Source organism: Varanus komodoensis, unplaced genomic scaffold, assembly GCF_004798865.1.
Source record: "Varanus komodoensis strain SLA01 unplaced genomic scaffold, ASM479886v1 scaffold13_3, whole genome shotgun sequence".
In the NCBI taxonomy this organism is placed as follows: domain Eukaryota; kingdom Metazoa; phylum Chordata; class Lepidosauria; order Squamata; family Varanidae; genus Varanus; species Varanus komodoensis.
Genome location: NW_025335409.1, coordinates 13,766,460 through 13,788,105, shown reverse-complemented (window position 1 = coordinate 13,788,105; position 21,646 = coordinate 13,766,460). Strand labels below are relative to the sequence as shown.

Below are 21,646 nucleotides of genomic sequence, written 5' to 3'. Positions count from 1 at the left end.
CATCCCATACATCTCCATTTTCTATCATTTCCTCATCCTATTCTACACACAAATTTCTGGAATGAGGTGTTACAGTTACCCAGCCTCCCAGTAGAAGAAACAGAGAAAGGAAAGTGAAAAAAGCAGATCCATCCAGCCTCAATCTGAGGCTGCACTGGTCAGAAAGCAGCTGGTGCAATTCTTTCTGTGTCAGCTTCAAGAGGCAGGGGTCAGAGTTCAAATTCCCTGTTTTAAGGCTGCAGAGCTGTCTTTGACCTCAGAGCTAGGAAATAAAAACTGCTGTGGCCCCTCAGGCACTGTCTCCAAGCCAAAAGATTGCTTCCTTAGTTATAGAATGTTATTTTTTTTACTTTAATCCACATTTGCTTTAATCCAGTTTATACTGTCTGCCATCATGCCCATGTTACTATCCAGTATTGTGTGGTTAAGTGCCTGAATTATGAACTGGGAAATTCAGAATTTGACTTTTAGTTCACCAGTGAACTCACTGGGCAACCATTGTCAAGCTGCTATCTCCCAGCATCCGTTTGTTTCATATCTGCAATCCAGGGGCAGCAATACCTACCTAGTTTATAAAACACTTCTAATTATAACTAAATTATTATATATGAAATGTTCTGAACACTCAACAAGCATTATATAAACGCTATTATTATTAGCAATGTGAACAAAATTCAAAATTAGACTCAAAAGTTATGTTCTATGTGGACCAAGCCTGAATAGATATCCAATGAACTTTGTTATTCAAATCAAAATGGATTATGAGTACCTACCTGAATAGTCTGCATGACTTTTGTATCAGTCCTTTACTACTCTAGAAAACTTTATTTTGTGCTTGTAGCAAATGGGCTGTCCTCAGACAGTTGTTTCAGTCTGACAGGCAAGGCACACTGCGGACTGACCATGTGACCACACCAGCACATGTCACATGGCCATTCCAGGAAGTGCTATCTGGAAGATACATTATATGAAGGGAGCTGGGGCTGCTATGAACAAATAAACTTTCAAAAATAAAAGGTGGGGTGACTGTCAGGCAGGAAAAGTGGAAATGTGTGCTTATGTAATAGTTTGCATGTACCAAATGAGAAACTGGTATAGTGGAGAACTTTCCTCTAGAATAGATGTGGCCTTTATTGACAGGTTTCTTTCCCATTCCTAGACAGATGAAGAACCCCTTTTCCTCTTCTCAAACACCACTCCATATCCTACCTCTTTCTTTCTTACATCTTTTCTGAATAGACTGTGCCTCTTCAGGAATACCTAGTTTGCTGGTATTCCTTAAACTAGTTTCCCAGTTTGGACATTACAGAAAACTGTGGTTAAGAGCCAAACCACAAGTATTCACTCCAATTTTTCAGCTAACTAGAATTCCCCACAACATCAAAACTCAAATACTCCGGTTTGTTTAAATTATGATTAGTGAAAAAGGCAGGATAATATAACAATCTGATCTTGGCTTTTTGGAATTAATCAGAATGGAAACATACCAAAGTTCCCTTATTTCAGATGAAGCAGAAGCTCCCTTTTTTGCATGTACCATACAATGGGAGGGTGATCAGTGTTCAACACAGAGGTCCGACACAGCTCACTTGCATAATACTATACCATTGTTTCGTGCTATGTTGGAACTGGGCAATGACTTCAATCACATACAAATCACAAGGAATTCTTAGCTTAACTCCAATTGTTTTCTTTCTATCAGTGGAAACTCCAATTAAAACTAACTGAAATTACCTCCCTCCAGGAGAAAAGATGATAATTCCATATTAAGCTATACTGGAGAAGATTTAGCCTGACTTTGGCCTATATGCATTCTCATTCTGAACATGAACTTACTATCTGAAGCCAGTAGACTGTAGAATCTGGAAACATGAAATGATCACAATGTTTCATTTCTATTAGTGGTTTCCAAACATTCTACTCTCAGGAAACCTTTGTTAAGAAACTCCTATGCATCTGCATAGGATATGTGTGACAGAAGATTCTTGGGCACATTCTAGGGCAAACTCTTAATGCATACCAGGAACCAGACAGTTCCTTTAGGCTTTTCCCTGTCCCATATAAATTGACAATGCAGTGTAGAATGCACTCAACACTCTTGTATGACCAGTTAGGTAATTAGTAAATAATGAAATATGGGAGAGCCAGTGTGGTGTAGTGGTTAAGAGCCTGGGACTGGGACTCAGACGATCTGGGTTCTAGTCCCCGCTCAGCCATGGAGCCAACTGGGTGACTTTGGGCCAGTCACAGACTCTCAGCCCAACCTACCTCACAGGGTTGTTGTTGTGGGGATAAGATGGAGGAGGAGATGTAAGCTGCCTTGAGCCCTTTGTAGGAAAAAGGCAGGATATAAATAATAATAATAAAAAAAGATTTTGTAAAATCTCCCTTGATGGAAGGGAAAGTCTGTAAGCCTTATCAAGAATATATGAATTTTGGAGGGGGTATGGGTATAAGTAAAATTCATTGTATTTTGTTAATTGTTATAATATATCAAGTTAAATGGAGGTATTATCCGGTTTCCTGGGAAGTGGGTGCACGATGTTTATTGTTATTTTTAGTTATCAGTTGGGTTGTAGATGCTAATATTATTGATACATTTTGATCTGCATTGTATCTCAACTGATTGTATTTATGTTCTGTAAAAAAGGAAAAAAGAAAAAAAAGAGTTAGGTAGTTTATTTTTATCCAACCTTTTTTCCTTTCAATCGTTGCAAAATAAATCCAAAATGGTGCACTTAGTTCAAGTGTCTTTTCAAGGAAGCTTATCCATCATGACTGATCTTCTCACTACGGAACCCCTGAGAAGTTTCTAAAGAAGTGTAGGATTCCCTTGACCAGAAAAGAAAAGAATAAAACAAACCTGTATCAAGGACATTCAAAGTCTCTGTATGGTGCTGATTTAGAATACTATATAGAGAAGGTGCACCAAAAGGAAGCTATATAGAAATCCTATTACACTTTATTGCAATGGTCTTTTCCTCTTCATTTGAACTATTATGCTGACTGAGAATAGAATCGGAAACATGGCATTGTAATGAAGCAAGAAGGATCACAACCAGAAATGCATTGATGACTGCCATGAGGAAAGAAAAATGTTCAGATATAGGATACTGTTTATTTATTGAGTCTAAAGAATTCATCTTGAATTGAAGCATTCATTGAATTGAAGCATTCCCTGACAATGATTAACTTTATTGTGCAATCCTATGCATGTTTAGGCAGAAAAGGTCCTACAATGTTAATCAATGTCTAGCAACCATAATTGGCTTTATGGTATTTATTGGCAATCATTTGTTTCTTAACATTTTGAGGAAAGTGAATTTTTCCCCTTTCTTATGAGAGAATATGAAATTCAATATCAAAAACTCAAAAATTACATTAGAAATTAAGGCAGAGCGGTCAGTTAATAAAAAGTTCTTTAAAAAAGAATGTAAAAAGCCAGTCCTGTAACATGAAAACAGTAAATAGCTGGTTTCTACAGCTCCTTCCACTTAACAGCTATAATAATAATAATAAATAACAACAACAACAACAACAACAGCTATGTACTGGCCACCACTTCTGAGAATCTCAAATGATAAAATAACAACTGCATGAGTGTAAAATTTACTGTCAATATTTTTCTTCACAAAAATATTGAAAAAGATAAAGAACAGTTAATTTACTGTCATGTGTTTCTATTTCAAATATTTATTAAACTTTATACCCAGTGTTTTTGTGTCCGACTTTCTGACTGCTTTGATAACATCTGAGGGAAACTATTATTCAGTACTGTACTACTTTGCTTTTTGATACTTGAAAAAGTTCAAATTGCTATCTGCACTCAGCAGACTTTACTGTACTTTCATTTCTTTTGTGCTTTATGAGTATTAACAACTAACAGCACAGATGCACATTTCAACCAAGCATTTCTAGTTAAGAATTCTGTGTATTGCACACCACTGAAACATTCATTTTTACTGGAACAGAGCATCAACTAAGACATGTTTGTTTTATTCCCTCATTCCTGCATTACTTATGCTCAATGCCTCATCCCTACTTTACTTATGTTCAATGTCCCCCTTCCTATTTTCATCCCCTTCTCATGGCTAAACAGAAAACTTCACTTCATAGATGTTGGGAATGGAGCTCTGGAGGTAGGCAGGCAGTTCAGCAGAGAATCAGCCTATGAGCAAAAGCTTGCTCTGATTCAGGAATCAAATGAGTGTCACATGATCTTTGCTGGGCTGGAGGCTGCAGTAATACAGTCTAACAATGTGCAGTAATGGCAGTGTAGCACCTTAGAGATCAGGTCAACAGTTCTCTTAGCTTATAATCTGCTATGGTAATATGGGGGATGGGAAAGCCTGGGACTAAACTGTATTTTATGTAAATTAGCTCCCTTCAGTTGACTATCAGTTGAGTATCCTATGGTAAAAGATGTGTATCTGCTCCTGGATGGTCTCTACCCTTTCCTCAGAAAAGAATAAAGGAAACTAAGGATTGAGAAACTACAGGTAGAGACAGAGAAATGAAGAAACAGGCATACTGCTTTAACCTTTAAAAATAATAATTGGTACAATGTACAAAAAAAAGTCAAATGAATCGAAGAAATCATGGAACTCTGTTCCAAAACACAGATTTTTAAAGTAGCATATAAAGAATATATATTTTTAGAAAATGAACAGAAACATTCTTCACAATATCAAGGGCTCCACTGAACAATAAAATGCAGAGTAAATAACTTTTTCAATTAGTTAATCATCTATAGCACTTCTCTACAATTAAAATCTATGCTTCTTCTGGAATTCAGTTCAGGTATTTAAAACATTAACAACTTCAAGGTTTATCATACAGATTTATTTCCAAAGCATGTGATGAGGACATGCCGGAGCAATGCAGCCTTGCATTTGAATATATCTGAATACATTTGAATTTTAACAGAATTCCATTTACTGTACAATATGAATAGAGTTCCAGGAGCAATATTTAACCACCAAAGAATTCCAACTTTCATTTGGGAAAAAGTAGTAGCTATAAGCCATTTGGTATAGATACAGACACCTACCAAACTCTCCTCAATTACTCTCCTCAAGAAATTTTCATATAGCCCACTTTTCTATGACCATCCCTTCATCCATTTTTATTGGAGTTCCTATTTAAATTCTGACTGAATGTAGGGCATCAACCTTGTCAGGGTGGGTTTGCACTCCCCCTGAGGGAACAGTAGCTTGGAGAATCTCCTTGAGTCATCTTTGTCTTTGGAGGCTCAGATGGCCTCATGAAATGCCTTCTACCAGCAGCAGTTGGTGCCCATCTGTGCCCCCAACTGAATAAGAATTATCTGTCCTCAGCAAACTATTCTCTAGTCAACTACAAGTTAGATTACTATAATGTGAGGCTGCCCTTGAAGACTGTTCAGAAGCTGCAGCTTGTCCAAAATGCAGAGACCAGATAGCAGAGACCAGAAAATCTGAGCATACAATGCCAATACTGTCCCATTTGTACTGGGTGCCTATATATTTCTGCACTCTATTTAAAATACTGGTTTTGACCTACAATGGCTTATACAGAGGATGGTCATCATCTGAGGCCCTCCACTGAATGTCTCCTGCAAGGAAGGTTTCGAAGATGGCAACAAAAGAGAAGGACTTCTCAGTGCTGCCCCACGCATAGAACATTCTCCCCAGTGATGTCCACCTCGAGCTACTACTGTAATACTTTTGGCACCAGGTTAAGAACTTACCCCCAGGGATAGGATAACAGTTTAATTGGTCCCAGAATTTCTATTGTTCTTTTAATTTTTTTGTAGTATACAAATGGTTTAATATTATGTTTTATCATATATCTCAATATTTTAATCTTTATTTTACTGCTTAGAGTTTCAGCACTTCACCAATATACACATGTAATAAAGAGTACTTAAGTGTTGTGTTAAATGGAAGAAAATTTTTCATGTAATCACAGTTTTGTGGCTTCAATTTTCATTCCGTCCTGAAACTAAGTCCAACTAAATTAAAGGCATAATCTTCCCCAGTTGCCCCATTCCTTGTCTTCCTCCCTCTTTTTGTCAACTCAATGTCAACTTAGTGGTGGAGAAACTGTGACTCTTCAGATATTATTGAATCCCAACTCCTATCAGCCCCAATCAATACAGGCAATAGTCAGGGATGATGGGAACTGTAATCCAACATCTGCGGTAAGCACCTCAGTACAAACACATTTTTCTGTTTCGTCCTCTGTAACATCCCATGCACACTGTCACTACAACACCATCACCTTCCCAAGATCAACTTGCATTTACACTGCAATCTTAACAATATTTATTCAGAAATAAGTCCCCCCCAACAGAGCTTACTCCCTACTTAATACTGTAGTCATAGACTGAGCTTTTTCCTCATTAAGCTTTCCTCCTTCTCTGGACAGAATATGTAAGACTGGACAGTTTCCCAAAGCACATGAATCAAGGAAAAAAAGCAGCACCTGAAATCAGCAGATACAGGTTGCTAGGTATGAGTTCCTAAAGAAACGCTGCTCGCATTTTATTTATTTGAAATTAAGAATGTAATAGAATGTCACAAATTGCTGGTAGCTATTCCTAGATATACTGTCTTGAATACAAAGAAGGAACTAATATGTTGAAAAAGCCTTTTTCCTCCTTCGTGAAGAGTAAGAAGAAGGGACAGGACAACTGTCCACTGGGCTTTCAATAATCCAAAAAGGCACACTTTGAATTTACATCAAATTTCCTGTTAAACCCATTTACTAATTTGACTGATGTCAAATAGTTCTACTATATTATTTTACTTTAAAATATTTTAAAAACCTAGAAAATAATTTTCAGTATTCAAGCTGTCCCTAGTGCTAACATAAACTACATTGCATGAAGATGGACCTCTAGCACAATGACAATAACATTTGTTGGTGTTGTGCTAGAGGTCACTTATGCTAGCATAATGTAATTTAAGTTGTTAGCATCAGCCTGGATACAGCACAAGGTTGGTTTGTTGGTTGTTGTCAATTTGAAACATGCATACAATTTTTCCCTCCCAAATTAGTTATTTTGCCTGTATGTTTAAATCTGATGAACAGTGAGAGATAGTTTCTTTCCAGTTCCAAATAATGCCTATTTTAATTTTAGAATGTTTGGTTAGATAACAAACTACCACACAGAAACCGGGGAGGGGGTCCTTTAAAAAAACCCCCACACAATTAGAATTAATGAATCAAAATATTTATTTTTGCATAGTGCAGTCTAAAGTTAGTTAAACAAATCTGAGTTCCAAATATGTATTACTGAGGCTATGGCTTGTTGTTCAGTAATCACTTCTACAAAAGCTTTCCATTATTTCAAATGAAAATGAACTAAAGACACTACTTACATCAGTGAGAAAAACAGCAATAGTTTCTCCATCTCCATTCAACATGCAGAGCATAATGCCCTTTTAACATAGTACAGTGGTACCTCAGCTCACGAACGCCTCAGTTCATGAGCAAATCAGGTGGCAAACAGAAATTTCATAAAAATTTTGCCGGAGGTCATGAATTCTGCATCGGGTGACGATCGTGAGTGCGCCTGCCTTTCCAGCACAGGGGCAATCGCAGTCGTGCAGGAGGGGGGGAGATGGCCACGATTGTGCCCCATTCCCTGTCCGAGTGTGCCTGCCTCCCCCCCACACGCCTGTGCCTGCGCCCACTCCTCCCCAGCACGCTCATCTCCCCCCAGCACACCCACAATAGCACCCGTCTCCCCCCCCCCGCATGCTCACTGGGGGGTTAATATGGCCGTGTGAGTAAAAAAAAAAAATAGCTGCAGAATGGATTAACCTTATTTACATTGACTCTTATGGGGAAATTTGACTTGGCTCATGACCAATTTGGGTCACGACCAGAGTCCTGGAACAGATTACGTTGGTGAGCCAAGGTACCACTGCATCTGAAGATATGAAGTGTGTGTTTCAGAGGTAACTTCTCAAATAACATTCTCTGAATCTTATTGACCAGATACAAAACCAGTATTCAAATTTAATTTTAAAATCAAGTAAAGCAAAAATCTGAATGCATAACAATAAAAGTATTCACAAATGAAGAGATAAGCACATAATTATGTCCATACACTTTTCAACACTTTTTAAAAAAAGGAATCTATGACTCTATGAGTCATACAGAATCATAAAGTATGGTTTATAACCAACTTTGCATGAGCTCCGGCCAGTTTGGCTTATGGTCAAGAATCCTGGGAGTTGTAGTCCAAAACCTCTAGAAGCCACTAGGTTAGAAAGGCTAGATTAGGTTTCTAGAAAGTTGAACATTTACTTAGCAAGAAACCTCTGTCTTCCACTACAACACAGACTAATTAAAATGTAGCATTTAGGTACTTGGGTGACAATGTACATAGGCATGGAATAATGTGTACCCAAGAGAAATAATCCAATTTATTTTGGATCAGTTGCAGTATAAATAACATACAAATTCTATTTGTGGCATTGTTTTGATCAAAAGCTTGAGGACTAATGGCATGCAGTGAGAGTCTTACATTCATGGGTTGGATCAAATAGCTCTGTTCTGCTCACTGAAGAAGGAGCCCTTCCATACACAGAAGAGTTCTGTGAAGAAAAGATTCTCTCATGAGTACAACAGAACCTTTGGTTCAAATCCATGATTGGTTAGCTGCTGTATAAGAATTTAAGTAATGTGGTATAAATTTATTCTTCTATATCTTCTTAGAGTAGGAGCAGGCAACTTTCAGGCTTATGGAATCCACTTTGTTTTTACTTGAATCCTGAGGAACACCAAGTACAAAATAATGGCTTAGAGAGATGGATTTAGAATTAAAGAACCTCTGAATGCATGTTCAATCCAGAAAATATTTTCTCTGCCAGTTTATAGACCTTACACACACAGTTCAGCTCTGTTTTCCTTCCAAATGTTTTAGTTTCAATCATGTTAATTTTAATGGGGGGGGGGTATTTTTCTTATTGTTGAACAATTTGACAAAAGAAATCTTTGTCAATCAACTACAAATTGCCTAGTCTATCAGTAGATTACAGTCTACCTCCTGCCCATCCCTGCTCTAGAAACCATGTAAAAATCTACTAATGAAGTCTGTTCAGCATTTATTAAAATGTTTTGTTCTGAAAACAAGTCTTTAATTGAATATTCAATTGAATATTTCTACATTCCCCAAACTGATCAGATGCCAATTGAGGTACAAGAGTTTATTTCAAAAGCTCTGATCAATGGCTGCCCTTCTTGGTAAAATAAGAATATAATGTCCTATGAAGGGAAGTAAAATATTTTATTTTCTGAAATCCATTCATATTTTGCATTATTACTAGTTGAAAAAAAGGAGAAAAATATATTAAAGACCAAGACAGCACTTCAGTGCACACTTAGCTGGGAGTAAGGCCCAATGATCAGTGTAGGGATTACTTCTGAAAAATCATGCATAAGATTGCTTGGCAACTGAGATATATTAATATATTAATATATTTCCCTCTATGGAAACAATATTATGAGCCATGTTAATACTTTATTACATCCTATTGCTATTCTCAATACATTAAAATGAGCAGCATCGTTCAATTAATCAAATACACTTTAGAATTACTAAAACTATTTGAAAGCGATGTTTTTTCCAGATTTCTGGCTATTGTCATATGTAGCTCTTGCAATTCTTGCATATACTTTAATATGCTTTCTTCTTTTAGGCATTGCTGCATATTTTATGCACTTGTGTTTTATGTTATGGCATCAACCCCTGATGTAAATGAACATCTGCAGTTTTTTCTTTTAAAAAACTACTTTACCAGAGCTTAAATTTTTAATCTGATAAACTATTAGTCACCATATTACTCAATATCTGTCTTAGAAAATCTCCAGGGAGTACTGTCACTCAGCCACTGATCCAGAGACAAGGACTCTGTAAGAAACCATACTCTGAACCCAATGAAGGCCAATTACTAATTCAAAAGGCCACATATGTAGTACAAACATTCGCCCGACTGCAATCCTGAGCATACTTACCTGGAAGTAAGTCCCATTGATTTCAGTAAAATTTATTTATGAGTAAGCCCGCTAATTGAAACAAGACTTATTTCCAAGTAAGCATGCATAGGTTGAAGGAGTTAGATTAATAATTTCCAAATGATAGATCCGACAAACCCTTCAGCAGGGTTGCAACAGTGCCTACAGTAAAGGTTAGAACAATGTAGAACAAAGGCCTTAAGATGGCTCCAGTTATATATGAAAAGATTCAGTTGACAGGTGAGTTCTGAACAAACATAAAATTCTACTGATAGCTCCTCTGTCAAAGTTAGCAGCAAAGAGTAATCAGGTGATTCTGGAAAGTTAGTACTGGAATTCCATTTGATCCCAAGGAAAATATGAACATCTAAACACAATCCTATATAATCAGACCCTTTATATAGATTAGTTTGCTATTCCCAGTATATAAAGAAATGCCACAGAATATATAAATATGTCATTAAAATGGCAGTAGCTCTGACAATTAATATATGATACCTGGAAAATTACTAAATGAAACTATGCTTAAACCACTGTGCTTTAGGCCTCGAAACATATTCAAGGCATACATGAAGAGCCTTGTAATGCATACTTTTTTCCAACCACATGCTTAAGAAATAGACTGTCAATTATGCAAGACAGTGAAAGTTAGAATATGTAAATATTTTGTCAAACATGGTAAGAGGCAATCTACTACTAAAATAATATTTATTATTAGCTTTTTAAAATCCAGAAAATTCCAAGGAGACCCCAAAGTTTAAATGTGAGCCTCAATATATTTGAATAGCAAAATAAAAAATAAAAGGAACTGAAACTTTGATAGAAACATACTCTCAACCACATTCAACAAACTAGGAACACATCTTTATTTGGTAGGAGAGGTGGGGAAACTTAATAGCTTGCTCTTGGTCTTTTAAATAAGGCACTACTCAATGGCAATCAAGAGGTTTTTTTTAAGATCACTTTTCTCACAGAAATATGTACTTCATATATATAAGGGAGAAAATCCTGTAGAAAAGTTATATACAAGACATCCAAAATGAGGGAGGACAAGCAGACAAATCTGCCTATGTAATTCCTTTTTTTTTGGGGGGGGGAACCATAGAAATATTTGTCCAATAGCAGCAGACTATTAATAGATTGAAATTATTGCTTGACAGAGCCATCAGAATCTCAAATGAAATGCCATGTTAAGAAATTACTGTTTTAAATGTTCTTTTCCATATTTTGTTTATGCCAGTAAAATACATTAAAGCACATACCCAAGTTAAGAGTCAGAGAGGAACTTGTCCACCATTTTAAAAACAAAAGTAAATTAATATGGCATGCATACGAACTCACTTCAAACATACACACACAACCACAGCAGCTACACGAGTCCGTCATCTGTCCCCTCCCCTAGGAAGACTGGTCTCGTTGATTTGCCTTCCACACAAATAACCAATAAAATTAATCAGCTGGAACACAGCATTTTAATCGTAGTAAAGTCGAGACATGTTTTGTTCATGATTTGAAGACAGCCGTCTTTTTTCATTTAAGCATATTAAGCCTATAATGTGCTGCAGACAAATGCACTGCATGGGGTGTGGAGGACCCGAGCTGATTAGATTACCACAACATCAGCCTGGGGCCGCCATTTTTAGAATCTCTAAAGGACAAAAGAGGGAAATTACAGTTTTTACTCCACTTTTATAGAAACTAACTTTAAAAGTATAACGTGTGCCATCCAACATTCTTCGCAGTCCATCCAGGTTTTCAGACATTATTTTAAATTTCTTTTAAATATAATTTATGAAAACATAAAGTGTTCAATTATTAATCTCCTTAAAGGTAGTCTAAATAAACTGAAGGGGAAAACACACATTCAGGTATTTTGGTTTTACTATAAATGTAGCGTTTTAAAGAGTGGTCCGTATGAATTGGGAACCATTGTGCTTTTAATCACCACACATTCCTCGATGATTGAGTACGGAGAAGTATGGGACCTTTCTAATTGGACTATATTATGTTTCTTCTACCCTATTTAGTACTACACAGTGGACCGTTTGTTTCTCCTCCCCCATGTCTGCAGCAATAGGGTCTGTTCCTCCAACTCTTTTCAAGAAAGAGGTTTTATTTGTGTCGCTCACGGAATGCGAGCACTGATCGAAAGGGTAAACTGTAACACAGAGATGAATATAAATATAACCTTGTACTCCTAATGTTAAAGATGAGTATCTGGGATAATTCCCACCTGCCACCACCCCCTTTTAAATTACCACAGAAAAGTCTTTAGAACTGTTCACCGTTTGCCTGTATAACACCACAGATCAGAGAAATAGGAAGATGGAAGGTAAACGAGGTGGGGGTGTGTGGAAAGGAAGATTAGGCCCATAACGAGCCATATTAGCTCAATAAAACAGAAATATATACAGAGGAAGTACACAGAATACGTTCAAGAATGTATCTTCATAAAACTCAATTACCAGCCTCTTTTTAAAACCCCAAGTCTGTTCCTTAAACCGGAGAGCTACAGAAATGCAGTTTTATCGCCTAACAACGTCCTCGTAATGTCTTTTTTAGCATTAAAAAAGCTGGCATAACTGCCATCAAAAAAGAAAAGAAAAAAGCTCCCAGCTCTGCCAGTTACAATAACGCGCCATATTCACAAGATATAGCGACTCCCCTTCCTTTTTAAGTCATTCCCCTTTCATAAGATGAGGCGAAAATCCAGAAGAAAAGATCATCCACAGTTCGGGAGAGGGTGGAAAGGAAGAGATCGATGATCACAATACACACGTATACACCAGAAGTAATGAAATGCTCCATCACTTTTAACCTTTCTTTTTTAAAGGTTCCCCCATTTCCCCAAAGGCACTCATCATAGGGCATGACAATCATAACAAATAAAGATAATAATGGCAGACTCACCTGTAATGATCACAGGCCAGGCAGCAGCACCCTCTTAACTGAGCCCCCCTCTTATCCCAACCAAAACAATGCAACAGTCCCACTGCGGATGTCCCTAGTCTGAACAGGACGTAGCTCTCAACAGCCTCTCGCAGAGGGGGGAGGGTCAGTGGTAAGGACCCCGAAGTTTGCTCGCTGCACAAAGCCCCGCGGGGACCAGGTAAGAAGCGCCTTTGCTTGGAAACCTCTGCACAATCCCCTAACTGCCACTGCTGCCGCGGCCGCCACTGCTACTCTTCCTCCCGTGTCTCCCTCCTCGCAGCCGCCTACGCTCCCTCCTATGTCACTGCCTCTCTGGGAAAATGGCGTCGACTCCCCCTCCCTTCCTCCCACTGCACGGGGTTCACCCGTCCCGCCTGGCAGGGGCAGGGTTACCAGGGCGAAGCCAAACAGCCGCCATTTTGCTTTTGGGCTAGAGCTCGGGTTGTACCCGCGAAAGCAAGCCCATTCGGGTCCATTTTGTAAAAACCCGGTTTAGGGGACGGAGTAAGGTTTTCAGGCAGAGCGAGAGGGCAGAAGCGGACATTCCCCCTTTACACGCACTCACACTGAAAAGTGGGCACCACTGAGAATGAAGGCGGAGAGTGTTGTGCTCTAGGGTGCTGCCAGAAGATGGGGGAGGGGCCCGACAGGGGAGAAAGTTGTTTGGGTTTGGTGCTTACGGTGACCGTGCAGGTCTCCAGCTCGTGCAGACAATGGGGGAGGGGCAGGGCAGGGCAATGCAATGTCTCAAGCGGACACTGGATGACTGGGTGTCTAAGAAAGGATGAGGAAATATTGCCACCACTCTGTGCGTAAGTCTGAGTTAAGGAATAGCTACTACTGTCCTGAAAGCCACTTAAATTAGCTTAATGCCACTGGCGCCAGGATCTCTGACTTGAGTCACCACCTCAGAATGTTTCTTTCCGATCCACTGCCATAGCGATCTGTGCACTCAAAAACGATGTATTCGAGAACAAAATAATAACGACTTTGACTGTGCTTAGAAAAACGCCCCTCTAGCTTTTGAAGAGCTTAGTCTCAGAAGTCCCTTTCGACTGGGTAAACTTTCTAGTAAATGTGCTTAGGGTTACAGCCCAATTCTTGCAAGAATTAAGAGAAAGTTTGGTCCAGCCAGTTGTGTCTCCTACAAGGACCACTCCACGACTTCTGCGTTGTGCGGTAAGCGCCGGACAGGCGCCCGTGAAGGGGATATCCTCAATCCTCTTCCTCAAATAGTGACAACATCGGCGAAAGGCGACTTTTTTCGGGAGATTTCGGAGCACCTCTTGCTGGGAACAAAAATCGTCCTTCCTCAGAGAACTGCTCGTAGCAGCGATTTCCATTTCGGGTGTAGCACTTGGACCATTAAAGAAGGAAGCGGGTGTGCTTGTGTGAATCCGCTCGGCCCCTCTCGACCAGTGAGAAGGAGCAATGTTGTACGATAAGCTCGGCCCCCTTTCGTTAATGCTTAGCACCCCCGCGCGCGCCGATCTCCTTCGCTCTCCTCCCTCGTTCGCTTCTCCTTTCTGCTTACACACCGACCCAGATTCGCGGCCGCCGGATCACAACGCTTTCAGCGAGAGAGAAGTGAGGGAGGGGAGGCGGGCTGGGGTTTCATTCGACGCCCACCAGGGGCTGAGTGAGCCTCCTTCAGTGCGCAAACTCGGGGCACCAGATAAAAGCTGGGCTGGCAGCTCTTACTCTGCCTTGATGGAGCCGAGACAGTCGAGTGGCAGAAGAAGGAAGTTAGGAACAGGCTAGAGTAGCTCCCTCCCAAACCCGCCCTGCTGGGGCACAAAGAGAGTCTGTGCGGGCTCGTGGTGCTGCCGCAGGAGGAAGAAGCTGAGGTGGAAAAGGCTCTGCCTGCTGCCCGACTGGACCCAGAGAAGGCGGCTGTAATGGGGCACTGAGTATGCAGAGGGGTGAGAAAGGGAGGGCGATTAAATGTCTTGTGACCATGGTGGAGTGTGTGGATGTTTTTATTATTTTTATTCCCCATGTCTGATCCCGGTGTGTATATTTTATTCTCTCTTTAAAGGACGCTTAGCGGGGCTGCTTGTTGGGGGTTCTGCCTGTTGTAGTATGAAATGGCGGCTGCCGTCTCCGTGTGGCTGGTAATTGTCGTGTTGTGTGGTTGTTGTTTTTCCTCCCTCTTTCTCCTGCCCTTCCCCCCACCCCTTCCTGCCGTGACCGTTTCTCCGCAACGAACCGCGGAGAGCGCACTGAGTCAGGAGAAGGAAGTGGTGGGGGGGATGGTGGAGAGAGCCAATCGGTTCTCAGGATGAACTATGGAGGCGCGCTCTGATTGGCGGACGCTGACATCATCCTGCAGTAGGGACAGACGCAGCTGCTGGGCAGGGCTGGGAGAGCTGTCGGGGGTGGATGGTGCAAAGGGAGAAAACGGGCGCCATGATGCCAGCGATTGGGTGAGAACGGGTGGGGGGAGGTTGTGCAGAGGAGGCGGTTGAGATCGGTGTAATCAAGAGACGGGAAGGGGGGCTTCGGGCAGGTTGATTCACCCTAACTCCCTGTGCTGGGCGTGTGGGGAAAGAATACAAGAGGAAGACCGGCTGGCAGCGGCATTTTGTCGGTGGCTGTAACTGCGTCAGCTCAAGATGGCGCAAGGTGTCCCTGGAGAGGGAAGGGAGCTGCACGTCCGCCGGAGGTCATGTGACCGCGTTGCATTCTTGTGTGGGGCTTGGCTGCGCACCAAGCTGGCTCAGGAAGAGGCGGTGGCGGCGTTCGTGGCGGTGTTGCTTGCTAGGGAGAGTCCCCTTCCGTGCGGTTGGAACAATTGCTGCGTTGGACCCCTTCCTCTGCATATGCCCTCCCCGTACTAGGGTGCATCAGCTCTTCTGGGAAGCGCTTCCCCCTTAGCTCCATTCTCCCCCCCCCCCCCACACACACAGGCGTTACGTGTTTTGGGAGTGACTCCCTTCCCCCCATATCTGCATAAAGCTTTTTGCGAGGGAAAGTTCTCGTTCTTTTCCATCGAGGGGATTGGGAGTGTAAACCTCGTGACATTCCTCGCTTAAGGGAGGAAGAGGGAGTTTTAGATGCTGGGCACAACTTCCAGTCTACTAAACGGGTCCGTTCATGGAGTTAAAAGCTACAAATTCGTGCGTTCTTAACATGGGAGTAAATGCAATTCAACCTGGCTAGAAGTTCGTTAAGCTCGATTCCCGTTCAGTTTGCTTTGTCGGGGGAATCCAAACAGTTCAGTGAAGATTGCTTTTATTCACCCTACTGAGATGTGAATTGTTACGGCCTTTTTCAGTTACCAACTAGTCATAGTGGAGAAGCGTTGAAAATTCTTTGTTTTTTCTTGCCTTATGCTCTCCTTGCAGTGAAAATAGTGTCTCGTTTAAAGTAGTTTGTGATAGAAACTAGGTGGCTGAAAACCGTGATTCTGTTAGTAGTACATCCGTCTTTGTGTATATTTCAGTAGCTTGGCAGAAGACAGGTGGCGGAGACTATTCTCCCCCCCCCCCATAATGTCTTGCTTTTTCAGATTTATGGGGGGCTCAAGGGTGGAGTAAAGGTGACGTTTAATATTTTTGTAGCTAGCATTATTTGAATGCTAAATCAAAGATGATAGTGCACATTAATAGCCCATCAAATGAAACTAAATTGACTATTTGAATACAGCCTGGCTAGCTTAATACATACTAATAGTTATTAAAGGCTGGGAAAATGCTAAGCCAGCTGGGTGTTTTTTTTAACAGGTAGAATTTGACATCTGTGCCCTTCTGTTCCTGAAATTTGTGATGTGTGCATTGTTGCTATGCCACATGCATCTTAACTTTTATTAAATGAATGTTTGAACTACTGTTCCAGTTTTACTGCAGTAATACTCTAAACATCCATATTTAAGTACTGTATTGGTTTGGTTAGGATATCTTAATCTAAATTAGGTAAGGTATGGTTGCAGACAGAACCCAGTTATGTAATTCATTTTGCTACTGGTCTCCAGTTTAGCTTCTCAGTTTTTATTTGACTTGGGTTGGAAAGCTATCCATTTTAGCTATAAAGATATTACAACAAGGGTATGAGAAAAGAAAGTATGTAACTGGGGAGCATATTTACTCTTATAGGCACAAACTTTTAGTTGCATCAGCCTCTTGAGGCAGCTTGATGGGTTTTAAACTTAATTTATGATCCTTGAATCTTAATAGATGGATTGTTAGACAAATTGTATTAAGCTACTGCTCTGTAAAATAGCTGAATTGGCACTTGGCTAAGCATGATATGCTAATCATAATATAGGTTGTTTCTTGACACTTAACATTTTTTTCTGCAACTGGAAAAACCTAGCTTTCCTTCTGATGCTAGGAGGAATATGACTAGCCTTTCAATAAGCTTTTTCCATTTGAAGAATAGACAAGAAATCTTAACTCCAGATCTACCAGTATATTCTCCCCTTAGAAATCAGTCTACTAACCATTATAGAGTTGTAGTTTAAACTTGGGTATGTTTATGGCATACCATGCTCTAAAGTGCATGATGGCTTCAGTTGGTCTTTGGCAAGGTGATAGCAGCTATTTCAGTTGTTTGATCACTGGGGCCTAAACAACTGAGTACTGATTAAAAATGTTATCGTTCCCCTTCAGAATAGAAATACTTTTTCTATATAGATTCAAGAGGCCAGCTTCAAAAATCACAGTTGCACCTATCCTGAAGTCTTGAATGTATAGAATTGTTATCAAGCACTTTTTTATATTAGTCTAGTAAGATTAGCTTGACGGCAAAAGAAGGGGACGGGAGAGAATGAGGTGGCTAGATGGAGTCACTGAAGCAGTCGATGTGACTGCTTCAGGGGATGGTGGAGGACAGGAAGGCCTGGAGGAATGTTGTCCATGGGTCACAATGGGTCGGACACGACTTCGCAGCTAGCAACAGCAACAAGTAAGATTAGCACTTGACCTGTACATTTGGGAAAAAAGCTAATAACCATAGAATGTTTCTATTATGACAAACATATTGAAAATCCAAAAATACCTAATTTGGGGGAAAGCCACAATTCTCAAAAAGTAGCTTGCTTTTATTTGCTTAGTCATTTTAGGAAATACAGGCGATTCTAACTAAATTCCAGAATATGATATATCTGGAATTCAGGAGCAAGTGATAGGTGCATTAATTTGTAGAGGAAGAAGTTCTGGTACAGCTGACAAGTATAATTGAACCTCACACCCTATGATGAAATTGCTTTCCTTGTTCAAACAACATAGTCTAAAACAGAAAGTATAGTCATATCAGCTAATCAGAAATTAACGGTGTTTTGAACTATAATAGCAAAGTAGGGAAAGAGCTTAAGTCACTGTCAAGGCCTACAAATAAAATATTTGGCATATGATAGAACTGTAGAGTACTATGCTAAAGCCTCTCTTGCAGGGCAGGAAATTGATCAACTCTCCTAAATTACAAATTTCAGTAATAGTAATTTTGCTGTGGAAAGCCAGTGACAGACATCCACACCAACTGCTCTGTAGTAAACTGAAATCTCATGATATGATTCTGTTTATTCCATGAGAAGCATTCTTGCAAGTGGAATTCACTGGCCGGTTCTAGATGGACTTGGTTGTGGCTGAAGGATACTACCACCACCATTGCTGTGCATACTTGAACTGGCAAGGCAAGTTGTTGAGTTTTCACTAGCTGTGCAATAACCTAAAAATAATGGTGAATTTTAATAGGTAAGAGAATTGATAACCATTGGACCTGTTATAGTTGCTATTCTTGGGAAAGTTGAGGCACATTTTGAATGTGATAGAAGTTGTAGAGAAAGGTTGTAAGGCTTCTCAGCTCACCCACAAGGTTGTTGCAGACAATACAATGACAAGGAAAAGTGACATCCAAAAAGGAAGCCATGTAGTAGAAGCAGAAGTACAAATTGTAGGGCAAGATACTTGAATGCATTTCTATGAACATGAAGTATGCCCAGCAAGAAAGCAGGTCTTTGGTTGATGAAGTGCCTAAGATTCCTGATTAAAAGAGTATGCAATAAAATCAAGTACAAGAGAAAGTGCTTGACAATCAGACTACAGTGTCAGCGTTCATTTGTGACTCAAGTTGGACCATCCTTCTCCAGTCTGGTGTTGCTTGCATGTTTTGGACTGTAACTCCCTTCATTTCATTATTTGTCTTGGTAGCTAGCAGTGATAGGAGATGTAGTCCAAAGCATTTAGAGAGTGTCAGATTGGAAAAGACTGCAAGATGCTCTTTGAAATACCTGTTCTATAGAAGGAAGAAGGCTGAATCTAATTACCAGTTGCCCAGAGAAAGCTGATGAAGATGCCTTATTGTAGTGGGTCTTCAGCAATGTAGGCAGTGTGTGTATTATGGATAGGCACCTTCCATACCATGAGTGGCTTACTGTTTGTAACACAGATATTCTTGTTCACAGTGTAGTTCCTAAGATTACTGTAATATTTGTTTATGGAGGCTGTCACAAGGTTACTACCCATGTGGAAAATGAGGCCAACAACCTTGTGATCTCTATTACCAAAGTGGGAACAAGCTTCTGTGAGTGGAGCTAGAAGTAGATAACTTTTTTCATAATTAACAGAGGATAGAGTTGCAGTAAAATATGTGCCTGTAATCAAATTGTACTGCAATAGTAAAATTTCTCCTTGAACTTTAAACAAGCTAAGTTTGTTCTATATAATTTATGAGCAAAACTGTTTATCTCACAATGTTGTTACAGACACAAATAAAAAACCCAGCTTTAATAAGTAATATGTGCTTTGTTTGTCACATAAAGGGGTTTTTATAGTCCATTGAATGGCTGAAAATTGTAATGTTCCTTGATTAATATGCAGAAAGCACAAAATAAAACTATCTAAAACTCCTCTTTGAAATCTGCTCACTTTGAGTCCAAGAATACTCGGTTCATTTCATATACCTCAGGTTTTGAGATGGTGCTATTAGCTAAAGTGATCTGCCATTTTCCAATATCGGGACTTTCCTCCAACCTGTTTTTAGGTCATTTTTTTCTACTTACCAGTTAATTCCAAAGGAATTTATATTTTAAACTTCTAACTGCCTAGGTTGGACCTAAAATGTAATGTGAAGTGCCCTTGCTCAGGATTCCAGCCAGCATGGCTTTTTTCTACAGTGCTCCCTTATATTGGGCTGTGGTTGGAGGGAACACGCTAAAACAAATGTTCCAGAGTCAGTACTGATGTTGGTCTAACAACATGAGAGCAATTTGTTGGGCTCACACTTGAAAGTGTCTTCACAGTGAAAGGGGTGAAATAAAGTAAGTGGAGTGGGGTTAACTTGGCAATGGGATCTGGATTTGGGGTGGGATAGCACATGTCTAAAAATTGAAAGTATGCAAACTTTGTTGCTAGAGAGGACATTACTTTGAGAAATTTGCTTTGAGATCAGGATGTGTCGGGGGGGGGGGCGGTCTGTGGAAACCTGAGGTTTTAGCAGATATAACTGCTGTGTGGATTATGAATGATCTGATGAAGTGGTGCTGCTAGGCTGTGGAGAGGTGGGGCACTCTCCTGTCCCTTCTGCCTCTATTTTTTCCAACCAGCCTGTTTCCTGTGTGCAGACAACCAGGTCACTCTCCTACCCTGCCTCCAAACTTACAAAGTAGGTCCAACAAGGGGTTCCTTTTTAAAAAGAAAAAGTACCACATGATATGCATGTCTGGTGGAGCTGACTGGGTAGGTGCTCTACTGCAGCTTTGTGTGTCTGTTGGTCAACAACTTTTTCAGGAGGAAAAAAGTCTGTCTCTCTCAGTTCTTCTTTGAAGGGGAAGGATCACCCTGGTTATCCTCGCCTCACCCATATTACTAAGTGGTGTTGGGAACAGAACAAATCCTTATTTTACTTCCTGAAATCATGATGCCAGATGTGGTGCCTAACCAAGCACTGGATTAGGCATCCTAAACAGCCTATCTTCTGGCACACTTTTTTGTTTTGCTTTAAAAAAGCCCAAGGAACCAGTTCCCATCCCACACCATCAATTAAATGGTGGTGGGGTGTGTGCCAGGACTAAGTTGGTCGTTCTCTTTTACTCCTACCCAAGCACAGAGGCATTTTAGAAAACAAATGCTTTGCAAGTGCATTGGTGACAGTGCTGCTGCTGTATGGTGGTTCTCTCATAGTATGGTGCTGTATGGTGATTATAAAGGAAATATTACTACAAATCCCCTTGGAATATATGGGTGCCTCCTGAGCTGTGAGGCCCTAGCTTCTGTCTAGACTTGAAGGCTTAACAGTGCCTCTGAACTTTACTGAAATTTGACTGGCAGTGTTGCAAAAGCAGCTTCCCTTCTGCTAGCTAGCTAGCTAGCTAGCTAGCTATTTATTTATTTATTTATAACATTTCTATGCCGCCCCCATCGCAACAAAGCCACGGGGCAGCTCACAACAAAAACATACAAAATCATACAAAAATTTTACACTAAAAATATTAAAACCTGGTGCATCTCGACTTAATTTTTTTTTAAAATCCTACATAATAAATTAACACTTAAAATAAGTTTTAAATAAAAAGGTCTTAGCCTGGTGCCAAAAAACAAATAACGACAGCTCGTGGCGGACCTCTCTGGGGAGCGCATTCCATGGGTGGGGCGCCACCACAGAGAAGGCCTTAGAATCATTTGGTGTGGACTTCATTTTTGTACAGTGCATAATTTGACTAGGTTAGTATGAAGAGTAGACTACCTAATTGGTAGTAGTTTCTGTTCAC

At 40.2% G+C, this 21,646-nt stretch overlaps 1 protein-coding gene across 8 annotated transcripts in view; it reads right to left on the bottom strand.

Moving 5' to 3' along the window:
- KMT2E (lysine methyltransferase 2E (inactive)) overlaps window positions 1–13,270 on the bottom strand; it is a 68,827-nt gene extending 55,557 nt beyond the window's left edge. For 7 of the 8 annotated variants that reach the window (XM_044423227.1, XM_044423228.1, XM_044423229.1 and 4 more), the window contains exon 1: window positions 12,919–13,270. The gene's annotated coding sequence lies outside the window, so the exon portion shown is untranslated. Of the gene's footprint in view, window positions 1–8,518; window positions 8,589–12,918 lie in introns of all 8 variants that reach the window. The other variant, XM_044423231.1, reaches the window with a different exon arrangement.
- Between the last annotated feature and the right edge of the window lie 8,376 nt (window positions 13,271–21,646).